This window comes from Poecilia reticulata, linkage group LG3 (assembly GCF_000633615.1).
Source record: "Poecilia reticulata strain Guanapo linkage group LG3, Guppy_female_1.0+MT, whole genome shotgun sequence".
NCBI classification, from domain to species: domain Eukaryota; kingdom Metazoa; phylum Chordata; class Actinopteri; order Cyprinodontiformes; family Poeciliidae; genus Poecilia; species Poecilia reticulata.
The window spans coordinates 8,701,307-8,717,108 of record NC_024333.1 but is presented as its reverse complement, the minus strand read 5'-3'; the positions used below and the strand labels follow the sequence as shown (position 1 = coordinate 8,717,108).

At 39.0% G+C, this 15,802-nt stretch overlaps 1 long non-coding RNA gene across 1 annotated transcript; it reads left to right on the top strand.

Annotated features, from left to right (window-relative positions):
• The first annotated feature begins 1,024 nt into the window (after positions 1 to 1,024).
• LOC103462112 (uncharacterized) lies at positions 1,025 to 3,997 on the top strand. The gene is made up of 3 exons (XR_533271.1): positions 1,025 to 1,211; positions 1,786 to 1,877; positions 3,848 to 3,997. It is a non-coding gene; the product is annotated as an uncharacterized LOC103462112 (long non-coding RNA).
• Positions 3,998 to 15,802: the final 11,805 nt, after the last annotated feature.

The following is a 15,802-nucleotide window of genomic DNA, read 5'->3' as shown; positions in this document are numbered from 1 at the left end:
AAAAGGTGCATTTTTTGAGTTTACAGATGTTATTCAGCCTAAATTTCATTGTCACCATATAGGTCAAAGGTCAAATTGTCACATCAAGGTTTTGCCTAGTTATCCACACCCGTCAGCGATGTTGAAAAACCCCTCAGCTCTGGGATCTTTCTGACCACCCTAATGCACCATGTTCCCTGCAAGCTCTCATTATTGTTTCATTACAACATTTACCTGACAAGAGCAGACGGGCGGTAACCAGTCCATCTTTAAAGATTAATAAAATGTTGTAAAAAAACAGGAAGAAAACACACAGAGCTCCAAACTAGCAATCGAGTTCAATGTGATGCTGCTGACGGAATTATTAATCAGGAACTAAAGGATATTCAGACTTTTACTCTCAGCAGCCTCGCTTAAAGTCTTTTAGTTACCACCATTACATAGCAACTGAAGGTCGGGAGGTCTGGCACTAATTGGTTCTACAGGGCTTTGAATAACAATGAGCACAGCCCAATTATAAAATCACTATGAGCCACCACAGAGGAGTAAGATGGAGCCAGTGTAAGAAACAGAGGGAGGGACCATGAAAGAGTAACGAGGGACCAGCAATGGAAAAGAGAAACAGAAAAAGGAGAGACAGAAGAACTGAAGCGGTTTCATCTCTTTTGCTTCACTTTCCCTAGCAGCTATTAATAAATTTTATAAATCAGCAGTGGCATAAATTTTAAAAGCGGGCTGTGGAAAAACTGTCAAGGCCTCTGAAGATGGCTCCACCTCATTGGCAATTCCATTTGCATAAAAGATTCACGCAACACCAGCGGATTTGAAGGGAATATTTTCTGTTTTATCGTCGGTTCATTCATTAGTTATAGAAGCCGCTTTACATGGTGGGATCTGACGAGAGTGGTTTGGAATATAAATCAGCGTCTCTCTAAAACAAGTCTCCCCTCTCTTTATTATTATTATTATTTAGTCACCAGGTTTTTTTTTTCCTGTTTGTACATACAACAGTTCAACATGTTACCATTGTGTGTTTCAGCAGACTCTCCTGTCGTGCTGCGTTGAGCGTTGTTTGATGAGACTTCAGCAGCCACCTGGTGGCTCTGTTCCTCTGGGAAATGTAGAAAAAAAAAAAAAAACCCACTCACATATTAATGCCGTGTCATGTGGGTGGAAAAACTGTGTCAGGTGGAACAACATCCTCTCCCCTTAGCCGACTTCTACACTTGCTAGTAAGTACGAAGCAACAAACTGCCTGTTTGTCTGGCAGGACGCCCTTTATGACTGGAGTTTATGTAATCCTGTGTAGGTTCACTCTGAACATGAAACTAGTACCAAAGTTTGTCTGCACAGATAAAAATTTAATTCATGTTTATTCATCATCTAAACCAGTCATCTGCAACCTATACAACCCTTGGTGCCTCTGACAATAATTTGGTACCCTTTTACCAATTGGACATCGTTTTCCTGTCCTTTTTACATAATTTCCTTGCGTGCTGCATTTATTAGCTGTGGAAAGACGATGATTCTTTCTGGGAAACGTCTCTGTTCTGGACCGTTGTCCCCCTGAAAGATCTAATAATTTTAAGTTTTCTGGTGGAGTTCGTAAAATTTTTATTTAAAATCTCCTGATAATTCAGAGTTGGTAAGAGAAACAGGACCACAGCATCACAGGTCCTTCACCATATTTAACAGTGGAAATTAGGGACTTTTTCACTCCAAGCTTACCTAGAGTCTTTGTTCCTGTCACCAAAGTTTAGTAAACATGCTTACATTTATGATGGCTTATGATTTTGTTCTCTTTAGTGCAGTTTTCCGACAGTGAGCATTGGAGGGGTTTTTCTACCCATCTTCCTTACCAACCTGGTGGCAAAATGAAGTCGGCATCCAGCCTGCAGGTCAGTGGCTAAGAAATGGTCATGTGTGTCTTGTCATGCCTGAAACTAAAGGAAACAGGAATATTAAGGAAAAGTTCATAGAAACCTGCATTTACGTAAACGAGTACAATAAAACTGTTTTATAATGGGATTTCTATGGGAGTTTAGCCATTGATAATTTATTTGAAAACTTGTACTTGTGTGAAAAGGATGTAAAAATAGCCAAGAGGTGTCTTAACATTATACAGCATGGTAATACAACAATTTATATTCCCATGCCTAGATATAATCTAATATGCAAGGAGCTTTAAAAAAAAAAATTTAGTGAACAGGCAGATTTTGTGCATTAACAGGTGAAGATAATCAGTCCTAGAGGCTTATTCTCTCTGATCATTGCTTGATTGATCACTGTAAAGTATTCACATAATAAAAGTGTTGATCATTAACCGGGGTCTGTCCTCTGAGACCCTCACAGTCAGCCTGGGATCATAGTCGGCCTCTAATCAATGAGGAGTTGAAGCCGTGGCTCACCTCAGACTCCTCACCCATCGCTGTATTGACTCAAGCTTGTCAAACGAGAGTTTTCACCGTCCTAAGACATTATTTATCTTTTGTTAGACCTCCTATGAATTTAGTGATTCTGTTTAGCCTGGAAAAGGCGCTTGAGTAATATTGCAAAGAAACAGATAACACTTGCTATGTCTCCTTGATGCTGTGGACGTTTAGAAGCAAAATATCCTCAACTGAAATTATTTGCCGAGTAAAATGTAAGGAAAACCTGAACCTGCTGGATGAACCCGACAATGCTTCTCCTCTCTCACCGCTCCTTTCCCTATTTGTTTTGTGTCCTAATTAAGCAATTAATATCTGGCATTTCTTCTGTTTACTGTTTACCTTAGTGTGGCCATGATAGTGCAGTGTTTGTCTGTTTGCAGGCAGAAGGGATTGTGCTGAATAATGCATGGCACATCACGGCATCAGACAGTGTTGCCATTTGAATTATGAACACACTGGTGGAGAGACGCTAACTCGCTCTGACTAGCCCGAGGTAAAAAAGAGAGAAGAAAGGCAGAAAAATGAGTCTCATCCCGAGTTTCTGCTGCTTTACATTCATTGAATGTGATGGATGAGAGGAACGCTGGACATTTTAGAAACTTTGATGTGTCTTGTTAAAACCCTGTGAAATCTGAAAGGCGGGGACGTGCAGCTGTCACCACACTTCATTAGGCACATAAATATTTCTGATTTGTGGGTGAATTTAACATTTCTCCTCTGACATTCAAGGGAATGTGTTCACTTATACATGCATGCAAGTGGAAATAATATAAAAGGGGCTCCCTTTATCTTTTTTATTTTCCTCCTTTTCTCAGTACCATTTTACTTCTCTAATGCATTTAACTTGGTGTGTTTAACAAACTTGCTTTAGCCACATTATACATAAATTGGCACACAAGTACACCTCTAGATAGTTTTTAAAAATCTTCACGTTTACTAAAAGAAGCTGATATTTTGGAATCAGCTTCTCTTACTCCAGATCTGACTAGAAAGTCCTATTTGCATGTAAACAGTGAAGTGCAAAGATCCAGCATGCACCACAATACTACAATTTAAAAACAATGACTAAATTCATAAACATTTTCCTAAATGCTTAAATATATTGTTTTTCTAAGTAAAGTAAAAGTTTAACTCCTTCATTTCAGGCTGGGTGGCAGTGCACAGCAAGAGGGGAAGCAGCACCAGAGAAACTCATTCCTGTGCTTTCTCTGGTGCTCCGATTAAGTTGTGCTAAAGCTGTAGAATTGACACAATGGAACATTTTAGCGGTTTGCTAAATCCTTTGTAAGTCTGGATTCTGGTGACCGGTCCATGCTAAGTACAAAAAGTGTCTGTTTTACTGAGAATAAAGATTTCTTTTCCAAAAACCTGGAAGGTTGGAGGAAAAAAAAAGTCACAAATTGCTATTTACGTACATATTTTTCTAATTTTCTTAGATCAGTGATTGGCGAGGAGGCGATGCTTTCAGGTGTGTTGGATTTCTAACCTGCTCCAGATCAGCTTATTGTCCCAGCATCAGTTACCAGAGGCTGACAGACCCAGGTAAGAAGAACCAGAACCGGTGACGTGAAACCAAATATCCTGAAGCTTCTTCAATAAGCCACTAATCCTGCTTCATATTACAAGATGCAGAAGCCACAACATTGAACAGTCCCGCACGCACGCACGCACGCACGCACGCACGCACACACGCACGCACGCACGCACGCACGCACGCGTTGGTCATTCTTTTTGCACAAATGTTATTAGCTTTGGTTTTAAAGTCTAATCTCTTTATATTTAATTATGAATCCATACTTTTTTTTCTTTGTAACTTTGGATTTAGCAGCCTTGTTGCCAGAGAAGTGAAGCTGATGCATGTTTGTTTTTTTATTACAGTACAGTGTTACATGCTATTATTGCTGGATGATTAAATCATAAATTAAATGTAAGATTTTCATTTTAGGAAACGCATAATCTGAAAACTGCGTGCCTATTCCATGTTTCTACATCAGCCTGGAAAATGCAGAGCAAAATAAATGCTTGATTTCATTGAATGTTGCTTTCAGATCATCAGTAAATAAGCCACCAAGGGAGTTTCACTTTTTTTCAGTCAGCAATTCTTTCATTGCCCCATGTAAGAAAAGTTTTTTTTTTTTCCTGACATTTCTTTCATATTTGACCTGCAAATAGACACATTCACATACTCGCTTGCTAATTTATGCAGTGCTCTAATGCAGGGATGTAAAGGTGTTTCTGTTGTAGCTGTGCTAAGCTTTCCTTTGGTGAAGTTTTTCAGGATGAAATGACGTCTGATCTGGAGGTAAAGGTGAGCTCTTTGTACCGGAGACAGAGGGTGTAAGACACTGGGGCGTGTTTTAAGGGCAAATTGGGTTCAAGCGCAGCCGACAATAGTCTGTCACCTTGAAGTGAGGCAGGATGTGTAAGCTCAGATCTGCAGGGAGCAGATCTGTCATGAAAACAACCTGGGCATCCTTCCCCTGGGAGGCAGAGAGGAGACGAGAAGAGCTGTGAGTGAGAGACAAGTCAGGATGGCACTGTGAAAAAGCTGTGCTGATAAAGGAATAATGACAAAGTGTGTGCGCTTGTGTGTGTGCGTGTGTGTCTGTACCTGTGCCAAAATCCAGAGCCACCTCTGACAGCTTATTAGCACATTAAAGTAGAGAGACTGGGAAAACTACAGCAAAACAAAAATTCACTAAAGCTGCTTTGTCTTTTCTCCCCACCCTATTTCTGCAGTGATAAACATTTTAAGCAATGCAGATTAGCCTCACTATTTGCATACTTTAAAAAAGCAGCTTTTTTAATATTAACAGCAAAAGAAAGGAAAAAAATGCTGGCTGGGGGTTATTTTACCTCTCCCAGCGGGAAGTCTGCAAATTAACAAAAAGAAAATTAAATGCAACATTTGGCGCCTCTGTTACTTCGGCATTTTCCATCTCTCTTTCTCCCCACATGAGAAATGCTGCATGCTCTAAATTAATTAGCTGCGGATATGTTTTAATGATATTTATACTTTTTCGGTGTAATTGTCTAAATGTGCTTTCCTAGAGAAACACATACAGTGGGTTTTAGACGACAAGCGTAGTGCAGCAGGAAGGGAGAGAAAACTAGCTTATTAAGAATTGTTTTATGTTCAGCACATCATTAAGTCTGCTCCCAGTGTGATTGTGCCTAACCAGCCTCCTCTCTCCTCCTCGCTGCTGTTGCTCAGGGGGGTACAATCTACACCAGGATGGTGGTCAATTAGCTACTGTGTGCAACTCCAGGGCTGAGAAGAGAACAAAGTGAGAGGAGATTATGTACATGGTGCTCTGCTTGTTTCAAGGAGACTGTTGGTGTCCTAGTTCACAAAATGGAAAATTGATTTTTAGATGTTCTCCCCTAAGAACGAAACACATAGACGCACAACAGAATGTACTGGTAGCCTCATGTGTTGCATTTCAGCTCGGTCAAATGTGCAACAATGTCATAGTTTTGATGGCCAGCAGCCAGAGGCGATTAACCTGCATTAAGGTACAATATGATTTTCAAAAGTGTTTTCCTTCCACATGGTTTAAAGTTTATTTGATAAAATTTGGGGATGCACAGATGAGAAAATTTGGGCCGATAATAGTCCCACAAGCTTTTATCCCTGGTTTCATGCAAAAAAAAAAAAGTTTTGGGATATTTCATTATTTTAATCATCTAAAGTATTCATTAAATTTAACAATGTATAATGTAACATGAAAGAGCTTACAATTGTACCAAAATCATATATTATGCTGATTAATACTAATATTATTTGCATTCCATTAAAGCCTATTGTCTATAAAAACACTGATCAACAGCCAAAACAGTATTTGGGGTTTTTCAACTGTTTTAGGGTAATTTTGAGGTGCTGAATCCAGAAATTACAATCAGGTCAACTTTCTGTACTGTGGAGCAACATGAGCATCAAAATGCATGACTTGTTCTCACATCTGGATCTGTTTCTTGATAATCTGGGATCAATGAGTGACGAACAGGAGGAGAGACTCCATCAGGTCCTAAGAGATGGCGATGTAATGTTCAATTTACATCAACTCACCTTTCAGTGTTTATTATTCAATGTACAGAAATCCAAGTTTGTGACATTTCATTAATATACTCTTTTAGAAAACTTTTTTTTTCTCCTAAAACCTTTTCTGGATGAGAAATATTAACGGAAACGACCTGATGGTGTCACAAAAATGTAGTCAGTTTAGTCAGAAGATTGGATTTCTCTAAATCAAATTAGAATGAAAACCTGACCTGATGGAGGAAAATGGATGTCATTTTTGGATTCAGCAGTGCAAAATAGTCCTGATTCAGTAGAAATACCATAGATGACCGACTTCCAAAACATATTTTTTTGTAACCCAGTGAAATCATCCAACCCCAAATTAGAAATAACTTTTGAAATGTCCGTCACCGGTTACTCTACATATTTAATTTATCAACCAAAGTCCACGATGTCTGCCCATGCGCTCATGAACAAGTTGTATTTTGACTATTTTATGATCAAAGCACTTCTAATAGTATCCTTAACATGAGGCTTATGCATCAACCAACAATTTTGGTATTCGCATAGCAACCCAGGAGCTGATTAGCGTCGCTCATCCATAAAAGATAGTAATTATGCAGTACATATGTAAAGAGAGAGAGGACACAGTTCAACTGGAAAATATAAGGTTTCTATTTTATTAGATCAAAGGTAAAAATCCTTACAAAGCGGGCATTTTTAAAAACTGTTTTTACATTTTGTATGCATTTGCAGCAATTGGCACAGTTAATGTTCTTAGCAACACTAACTGTCAGGGCGAGCTCCGTTTGCATCGCCTGGATTCTCAACAAACCTTGACTCAAAATAGCTGCAGCCATTTTCTGATCCACTGGGTTCCACGATAGAGGTTGAAAGCTCAAAAAGATGAAACAGAACTATTTTTGAATTATGCAATTCTTTCAGACTTTCTCTGTTCCTCGCAAAGTATGCTGGACGGCTCACTCTGGAACAGAAACCCTGTGGCTATAACCGTAGCAGACAGATCTGTTTAAAATAAAGTTTTCTTTCAAGTCAGATTTTCACCCTTTGTGCCCTTTCTGATTTGAAAACCTTTACTGATATTAAAATGAGCTAACTTTGAGTCTTTATCTCCCAGTAAAAATGCTCAAAATGAAACCTGTGAGGAATTGGCTGATCCACCATGGCTCGTTCACTGACCAGGAAGAAAAGGATATAGTGGCCAACCGGCTGTTCAGTGGTCAAACCAATCAATGTTTTGCTTTTGACTGATTTGATTCACGGATTTACTGGATCATCCCTGTTAGTTTTCAAGATTCCCACACTTCAGAAGAAAACATCACGAATCCCAAAATTGATAAATGCAAAGCTAAAAAAAACGCCGAGGCACCCATAGCATTTAGTCGCATTTCATCCAGAATTAGAGTAACTCGATCTGATTTACAAATTTTATGAACTCTGTTTGTAGTCTTAAAAAATAATAATTTGCTGATCAATAAAGCATATTTTCCTTCACTCTTTTTTCTGCCTTGGAGATCAGTAATTGTAGATTTCAGTACCAGAGCAGTGTAAATGCAATACGTCAGACAAACATTTGTTGCTCATGACCAAAGCAGAATATTTTAATCCCCCACAGTCTGCTTAATTATGGGGGGGAAAAAATAATTATCACAATTACTTTGGTCAATACTGAAATCCTGATTACTTAAAACAATTATTCACCGAGTTTGGAAGCAGTACATTCATTGCACTTGGAGGACAGTGGAAAAAGAAATATAAAAACAACTACATGACACAGAAAAAACAACAAAATATAATTGTCACTACTAATTTATTTCAACAAAAAATTATAATTTTAATTCTGCTACTCAAAGATTCACTGCAGGTGTTTATATGTGGCCAGTTGTTCTACTGAGAGGATTTTCATATTGAACAGATGCAGCAGTTTGTCAGCTGGTGCTTTTCCTCATAGACGTCTCTGTGTTTTGATGAATAATGTGTAATCTTGTCAGAATAATGCATTTATAAAAAAATCTGATTCAGAACTTTTCACTTGATTTTTTAATTTTTTTATTTTTCCATTCGAGGGCCAACGTGTGCTTTCTCTGTGTTATAAGCTCTGCCTCTGGCCTGCTTGGGGATTTGCTGAAGGAGGCACATGAAAGTTATGAAAAGTTCTGTCTTGGTTCAAACATGGCAGCTCTGTCAGTAATGTACCCTACATTCACTCTCAACCAAAGGAAATCCTGCTTTCTCATGCAGTCTTCCACCTGCTCTTTTCATCTCTGCACCACAGATTAATATTGCAGAGCATGTAGCCCCTGCCCTCATCTTCTCCCTTCTACCTCTTGTTGTTTCTGCATCCCACCATTCCCAGATTCTTCCACTTCTTCGCCTCCCCCCACCGCCTCCTCTGCCTCCGTTCTCGACTTGTGGATATTACATTTTCTTCCATCCATCCCCCCCTATTGTCGTGTGCCTCTCCGTCTCAATCAAGAACGCTGTGAGGTTTTATGAATACATCAAAAACGATCATGGACGATCCGGGGAGGCATGTAGGGAGGCAACAAGGCGAGACGATTGCAGCTGGAACAGACGGATGAGAAAGAGAGAGAGAAAGGTGGAAGAAAGAAGAGCAAAGAGAGAGAGAGAGAGTGATGCAGCACTGTAGAATTTTAATGAGTACCAGGGGGAATATTTTTTTCACTTTTTTTTGTCTCGCTCATTTTCCATATTTTTCCTTTTCAGGAGGCACCTTGACATGGCCTCGTAAATTTGATTGATAAATGACCTTAAGGAGAATTTTTTAAAAATTTTTTTATGGAGTTGTGTGTAGCGCTTAAAAGCACGCAGTATCATTACCTGCATTAGATAAATCTTAGAAAAATTTAAGTCAACTTTCTAGATATTCTTAATATTTGCATATCTTGTTCTTTTTCCAATTTTGTCAGGCAAAGCATCAGATTTACTATCAGTTATTAAGTGGATTTAGACTTTTTAAAATGATTAAAAACATACAGGTTTCTTTTTATAATTTTTATTTTTTACTAAGAGTAAAAATAAAAGATTAAAATCATTAAATTGACCAGTGATCAAACTTGGCTGGTTTTCCTTTGATTAGTAATCAGCAGGTCAAACACTGAAAAATCTGTTTTATTTCCTGTTCAATACATGTGTCATAACTAAGCGGAGTATCATTTTATATCTACACACCCATCAACCAACAACATTTTTTTTGATGATTTTTAAGATGAGGAAAATATTCTTAATGAATATAATTTTATTATAAAATAATCCTGCAATTCTGTAATTTTATGATAGTTTCTTAGGACTTTACAACATGTTAAATGTTGCAAAGTCCTAAGAAACAAGTATCTGAAACCAGGACAAATGGGTCAGGCGTTGAGGGGAAACCCGAGGAAATGTTAGCCCCGTCGGTGCAACTCTCTTGAAATTGCCTTTTGTTAGGAATCAAGAGGATATGTTCAACTATTTTATGTAAAATTTAGTAAAACTGTGAAGAGATAATTCCTCCATTCTGGACTCCAGTGTACTCTCTGGTGGTTGAACTCCCCCATGACACCCCAAAGTACGATTGCACTGACTGCTCATAAGTACTCCATACAACCCCGCTTGAAGGAAAAATAAATGATATCTTCAGATAAAGTATTTTCTTGATCTATCAGAGAACTGATATGTTGGGTTCACATCAAGGGACAACCCTCATAAATCTTGTAATGGGTCAGATAGCATCAGAGGCTTTCAGACCTCATTATCTTGTATTTATGTTTTTTCTCCTCTTCCTCACTGTTTTTCTGTCTTCCAAAGTTATGCCCTTACGGCCTACTTCTTTACACTATCCATGTTTTCTCTTTTCTTTCCGTCTTCCTTTTTCCTCCTGGGAAGAGTTTATTATGCTTTGCTCCGACAGCAAAGTACACAGATAAAAGATAATTGCTTGGCTTGACTCCTCCATTGATATGAAAATAGGATTTAAATTATTCACAGTGGTTTAAAGGTTAGATGAAGGTTATTACTGGCAGATAGGAGTGTATGGGAGCAGGGTGAGGCAAAGGGAGGGGAAAAAAAAAAGGTCTGTGTTGCAAGCTGTGGCCGGAAGGTGAGGTGCTTTTCTGAAAGGCTAATTTGCAGTGCAGGCAGCGGAGACATCTAGCGAACTAACCACAAAAGCCTCTCAGGGGGGATTTGAACATGGTGGTGGAAGTCAGTTATTAAGCAGCAAATTAAGGGTAGCTTCTCTGTAGAAAAAAAAGAAAAAGAAATGCTGTCGGCTGTAAATAGAACCGCATGCGATCCTTCCCTACGCTCTAATCCATTTACTTTGTCTCCTGTCCAGCCCGGCAAAGAATTTTCTTCTTCATGCAAAGTTAGCGGTGCTTGGAAGGTAATAACCAGTGGCTTTTTCAGAAGGGATAAAAGGTGCAAGTGTGGGGTTTAAATAAGAGCCAGTTCTGTTTGGAGATTGCCTTGTTTTGAACTGGACATGATGGAGTCTGGAGGGGGTGAGGCAGGATTACCTGCTCTGCGGTTGCCAGAGTCCCTGAGGACACGTCCTGTGAATCACAGCAGGGTTTTTGTGGGATCACTAGAATGTGGATAGGTTATGAGAAGTCCTCTTTTTCTTTTCTACTGTATTATACTGGCCTGTGTGTCTAAAGAGCTTTGTTATCCTTGCAGACATGGTTCAGGTATTTCTTTACTCAGGAAGGATCTCTCAGGGGGTCTGTAAATAAACCACTGTGACAATCATTCACAGGATCAGATGCAGCAGCTGTGCACCTGCAGTCATCAGGCCATCCCCATATTTGATTGCAGTTTTAAATAAGGGTATTTTCACACCTCATAGTGCAGTAGGTCTCTGTTTAACTGGGGGCCAAAATGGCAACATTGGTTGCATTGTCAGCTGGTGCAGTTGGTTTTCACACTGCACTGTATCAAATGATCAAAACTCCTTGAAAAACCTGTTCACCTCCTCGCCTGTGGTGGCGCTGCACCAAGAACCACTGAAGGAAACGACACGAAAACCTCCAAAGACATGAGCGCAACTTTATTCTTTGCAAAATGAAAACAAAAACGGAGTGTCGTCAGATTTTAGCGATTGTAGGGTTTCTCTTTTGACTGTTGTAGAAGACCACGAGCCGTTAGACTCTTACGATTGCTCACTTTTCTGCGAACCAAGCTTAAACAAACTTTAGTTTGATTAAAGCGGACAAAACAGTGCTGGTAATACTCAATCAGGCGACACAGAGACACAGTTGGTTGCAATGTTGCCTTTCTGCAAGAAGGTCCTGAGTTTGATGAGCTAGAGCTTCAAAACTGACATGGCAGAAAAAGCTCCCCAACGCTGCCAAATGGAGCTGGGTTATAAAAGTTTGTTCAAGGTTCTTAAAGAACAAAGTGGGTCTAAACTGTGAATGAACTTCATGCTAGGTGACAACAGAGATGTAGACGTGTTGTGAGTTTAATGCAAAGCAGCAGCACCCATGAACAGCTGAAGAGACAGAACCCAGGGCCGCTGAGGCACATTTAATCACATTTGGTTGTGTTGATAATATGAATATTAACACAAATCCGTGTAAACCAGACAGCAGATGCAAATTATTTAAAGTGTTATTTTAATGTGATTCTCTTTTTACCAAAAGTTGTCACAGAAACTTCTTGACTAAACTGATCTTTATTTCACATTCTGAATACTTCTGCTTCTTTTTGTTTCTAGAAACATGAACAGTCGGGGCTCAATTTGTATTTGCTTGTTGCGCTGAAGATGGCACTTCTACATGATTTATGCCTGGGAACTCTACTCTTTGTTTACATTTTGTTCTGTGGCACGTATACAATGAAAGTTTATTGTAAATCCATAAAATAGCTTTAGTGGGAGGAAAAAAAGATCAAACTGTTAAAAGATTCAGGAAAGGAAAAAGAAAGTTGGCGGGAGCCCGAGCAGAGACTGACAGAGAACAAAAGTTTATGTTCCAACTTCTCATATTTTCTAAGCACTGCTGCAGCTCAGTGTGTCATTCATTTCTTTATGGATTATACATTTCTCTTCCCCTTGCTTTGACCAAGTAAAACAAGTAACTCAGTTTATTCATCCTCTTGTTTTGATTTGAAATTCAGAAACAAAGGTTTGATTCGGCGCCGCCTCCGCCCCTGCAGCTGATTGATTACCTGGAGCCAATCACTTGACAGCGGCATGTCCTTCGAGAACAGCCAAGTGCCGTTTTTCCCTCTTATTCTTTAATTAGTGATACAACCCGTGGGCACTAATCTATGCGTTGCCTCTTTGATATTTCTCAGATGTGCACCGCTTTGATTTCTCTGACCCAACAACGAGGGCTGGGATTGGTGTGCGCCGCAGGAATGCTAATATGTTCCTGGAAAAGCCGACGCTGTCAGCCTGTTGGCAGACAAGAGATCAAGCAAGACTTTCTTCTCCTCCATCTTCACCCCTGTACAGATCATTCCTTTAAAAAAAAAAAAAAAAAAATTAGATATATTGCCACCCTCTACAAATTCTGGTTGTAATGCCCAAATCTGGCAGTTGAGGAGGCTGGAAAGAGGCGGTAGGCATCCAAATCCAGGTCCTTGAAAGTCCTCTTGGAATATTTTAACGGGTTGACGGATGGAAGCTTCAAAAAGCTGCATGAATTAGAACCGTGTAGCTCATTTGTTTCATGTTTTGTTGCGTCTTCCTGGGAATGCTCGCCAAATAAAAAGGTTTCTCAAAGATTTGCTCCTGGAAGCTGCGCCAAAGCGATCAAAGATTTTTGCCTCTCTTTAAGCTGGCAGCTTTTGTTCGTGAACCAGCAGTTCTTCATTCCTCACCCAGATTTCTTCCCCGCAATCTGGTCGGGAAGCCTCGGTAATCAAGTGAAGAGCAGGATGTGAATAAATCAGTGGATGTATGACTAAAGCGAAGGGTTAGGCTGCCTGGGCATCCCTTTGATGAGCCTAGATTTGTGAATCAGTCACAAGCCAGTGCAGCTACGTAGCACTTCAAACAGGCTTAGCGCTAAGCCATTTAGCATGACTTTGCATGATGTTGATTCGGCTGCAACACGGAGCAGGTTGGGTTTAATTGCCAGAGTGGTTGACGGTAATTTCTAGCAGGACGTGGAGCTGAAGCTGTGAGGTAAACAAGGCAACAGGTTTGGTGTGTTGGTGTAGCAGGATATGAACACTGCATGAGCAAATGATTTTCTGCCAAAAATAATTAAAAAAAAAACAATAACGCAGCTTCAGGCTCAGCATGAATTTTTACTCTCCAGCTATATTAGCATTTAAACCCTAATCACCAGAAGTATGTTGCTGCTCTTTGGTGGATGCAGTGATGGAAATGGAAAGACAAATGAGGATGCGTTCATGATTTAGGAAGGATAAATTAGAATTTTTTTCATGCTAACGTCATTTAGCATGGAAAAATAAAAATCTGAATTTTTCTCACATCTCAACTGGAAAAATATCCACAGCTGCGAATCGGCTCTCATTTTAAGTATTAAAAATCAAATAATTACTTTATTAGCCAGATTAAATCCTGTTCAACGTTAATTTTAAGCAAGTGTAACATTGGGGTAACAAGGTTGTGTTTTTAACCAAAATATCAGGCGCAGAAATATTTCTGGAGACAGATAAATTGTTATAAAACCTTAGTTCACATGGACATCTAATACCTGCTACCTAAAGACTTTGTTCAGAGGTCAGAAGTGGGTTAAATAAACAGAGCCGTCACTTAGTTCCTCTTCTGCATGTTGGTTTGTTCCAGGATGTAAAAACACAGATTTGCAAAGAAGTAAATACAAGAAGCTTTCATTTCCTAAAGCCCAGTCAGGTTGTGATTTTCTCTACCAAGAAAAATTGAAACGATGTGGTCAGAATGTGATTGATCAAATGCGCTTCGTGGCTGTATTTGGTTGTGCCAAGGAGCTTTGATGACTCAACATTTAAGTGCTTAAATTTGTCAGATTGTATGTGCTTCAAATTGGTTGAAGTGTTTCTCCAGTGTTTCCTCCTTCGTGGTTGTACTGAGGTTTTGGATCCGTCTTCTACAACGTTCACGTTCACCTGGCAACTTTGAGATGATGATAAAAATTTATCACAATATTGTCTGATATTTATAGCAACGATAATTTAAAGGGTAGTAAAATGATTCAACAGTCTTTTGACTATAAATCACAAACACAAATATTGATCTAGAATGAAGTACGCACTTTATCAGACAACGCTGAGATTCCAGTCAGTCGTATATTTAAACATAAACGTAGCGTTAATTTATTCCTCCATGGTGCCAAGAGTGGAGAAATGGCTGCAACCACACCATCACTTTTTGAGGTTTCAAAGTTTTGACAGGATTATTACTTGGAGTACATTATTATCATTGGGTGACTTGTAATTGTAATTATTGGCATTTTTTTCCAGCCTTATTTAAAGCAATATATTTTCAATGCTTAATGTTGATCAGTGTAGTTAAACAATCCTAATGCACATTTATTTGTCCCATAATCTATCAAAACTCACTCTGAATAAATAAATATTTAGTTCTGGCTGAACCAGCCATGATAAACTCATAAAGGCAAGAAGATTTCTGTATATTTAAAATTTAAATTTGAATGCAAATTAAGACGACTCTTCAATTAAAATCAAAAGATAAGAAATTAACAGGAACTTGTAATAATGGAATTGTAAATTAAAGCTTTGTTTCTACAGATTAATTACATTTAAAGGAACAAAAAGGGGGGTGGGGGGGGATATTCTGCCCTACAAACTACTACAAGAACTAAAAGGAGCTCTACAGGTCCTTCTAAAAAAATTAGCATTTTGTGATAAAGTTCATTATTTTCCATAATGTAATGATAAAAATTAAACTGTCATATATTTTAGATTCATTGCACACCAACTGAAATATTTCAGGTCTTTTGTTTTAATACTGATGATTTTGGCAAACAGCTCATGAAAACCCAAAATCCCTGTCTCAAAAAATTTGCATATTTCATCTGACCAATAAAAGAAAAGTGTTTTAATACCAAAAAAGTCAACCTTCAAATAATTATGTTCAGTTATGCACTCAATACTTGGTCAGGAATCCATTTGCAGCCTTCAATGCGGCGTGGCATGGAGGCAATCAACCTGTGGTACTGCTCAGGTGTTATGGAGCCCAGGACGCTTCGATAGCAGCCTTAAGCTCATCCAGAGTTTTGGATCTTGCATCTCTCAACTTTCTCTTCACAATATCCCACAGATTCTCTATGGGGTTCAGGTCAGGAGAGTTGGCAGGCCAATTGAGCACAGTAATACCATGGTCAGTGGTTTTGGCACTGTGAACAGGTGCCAGGTCGTGCTAAAAAAATCAATC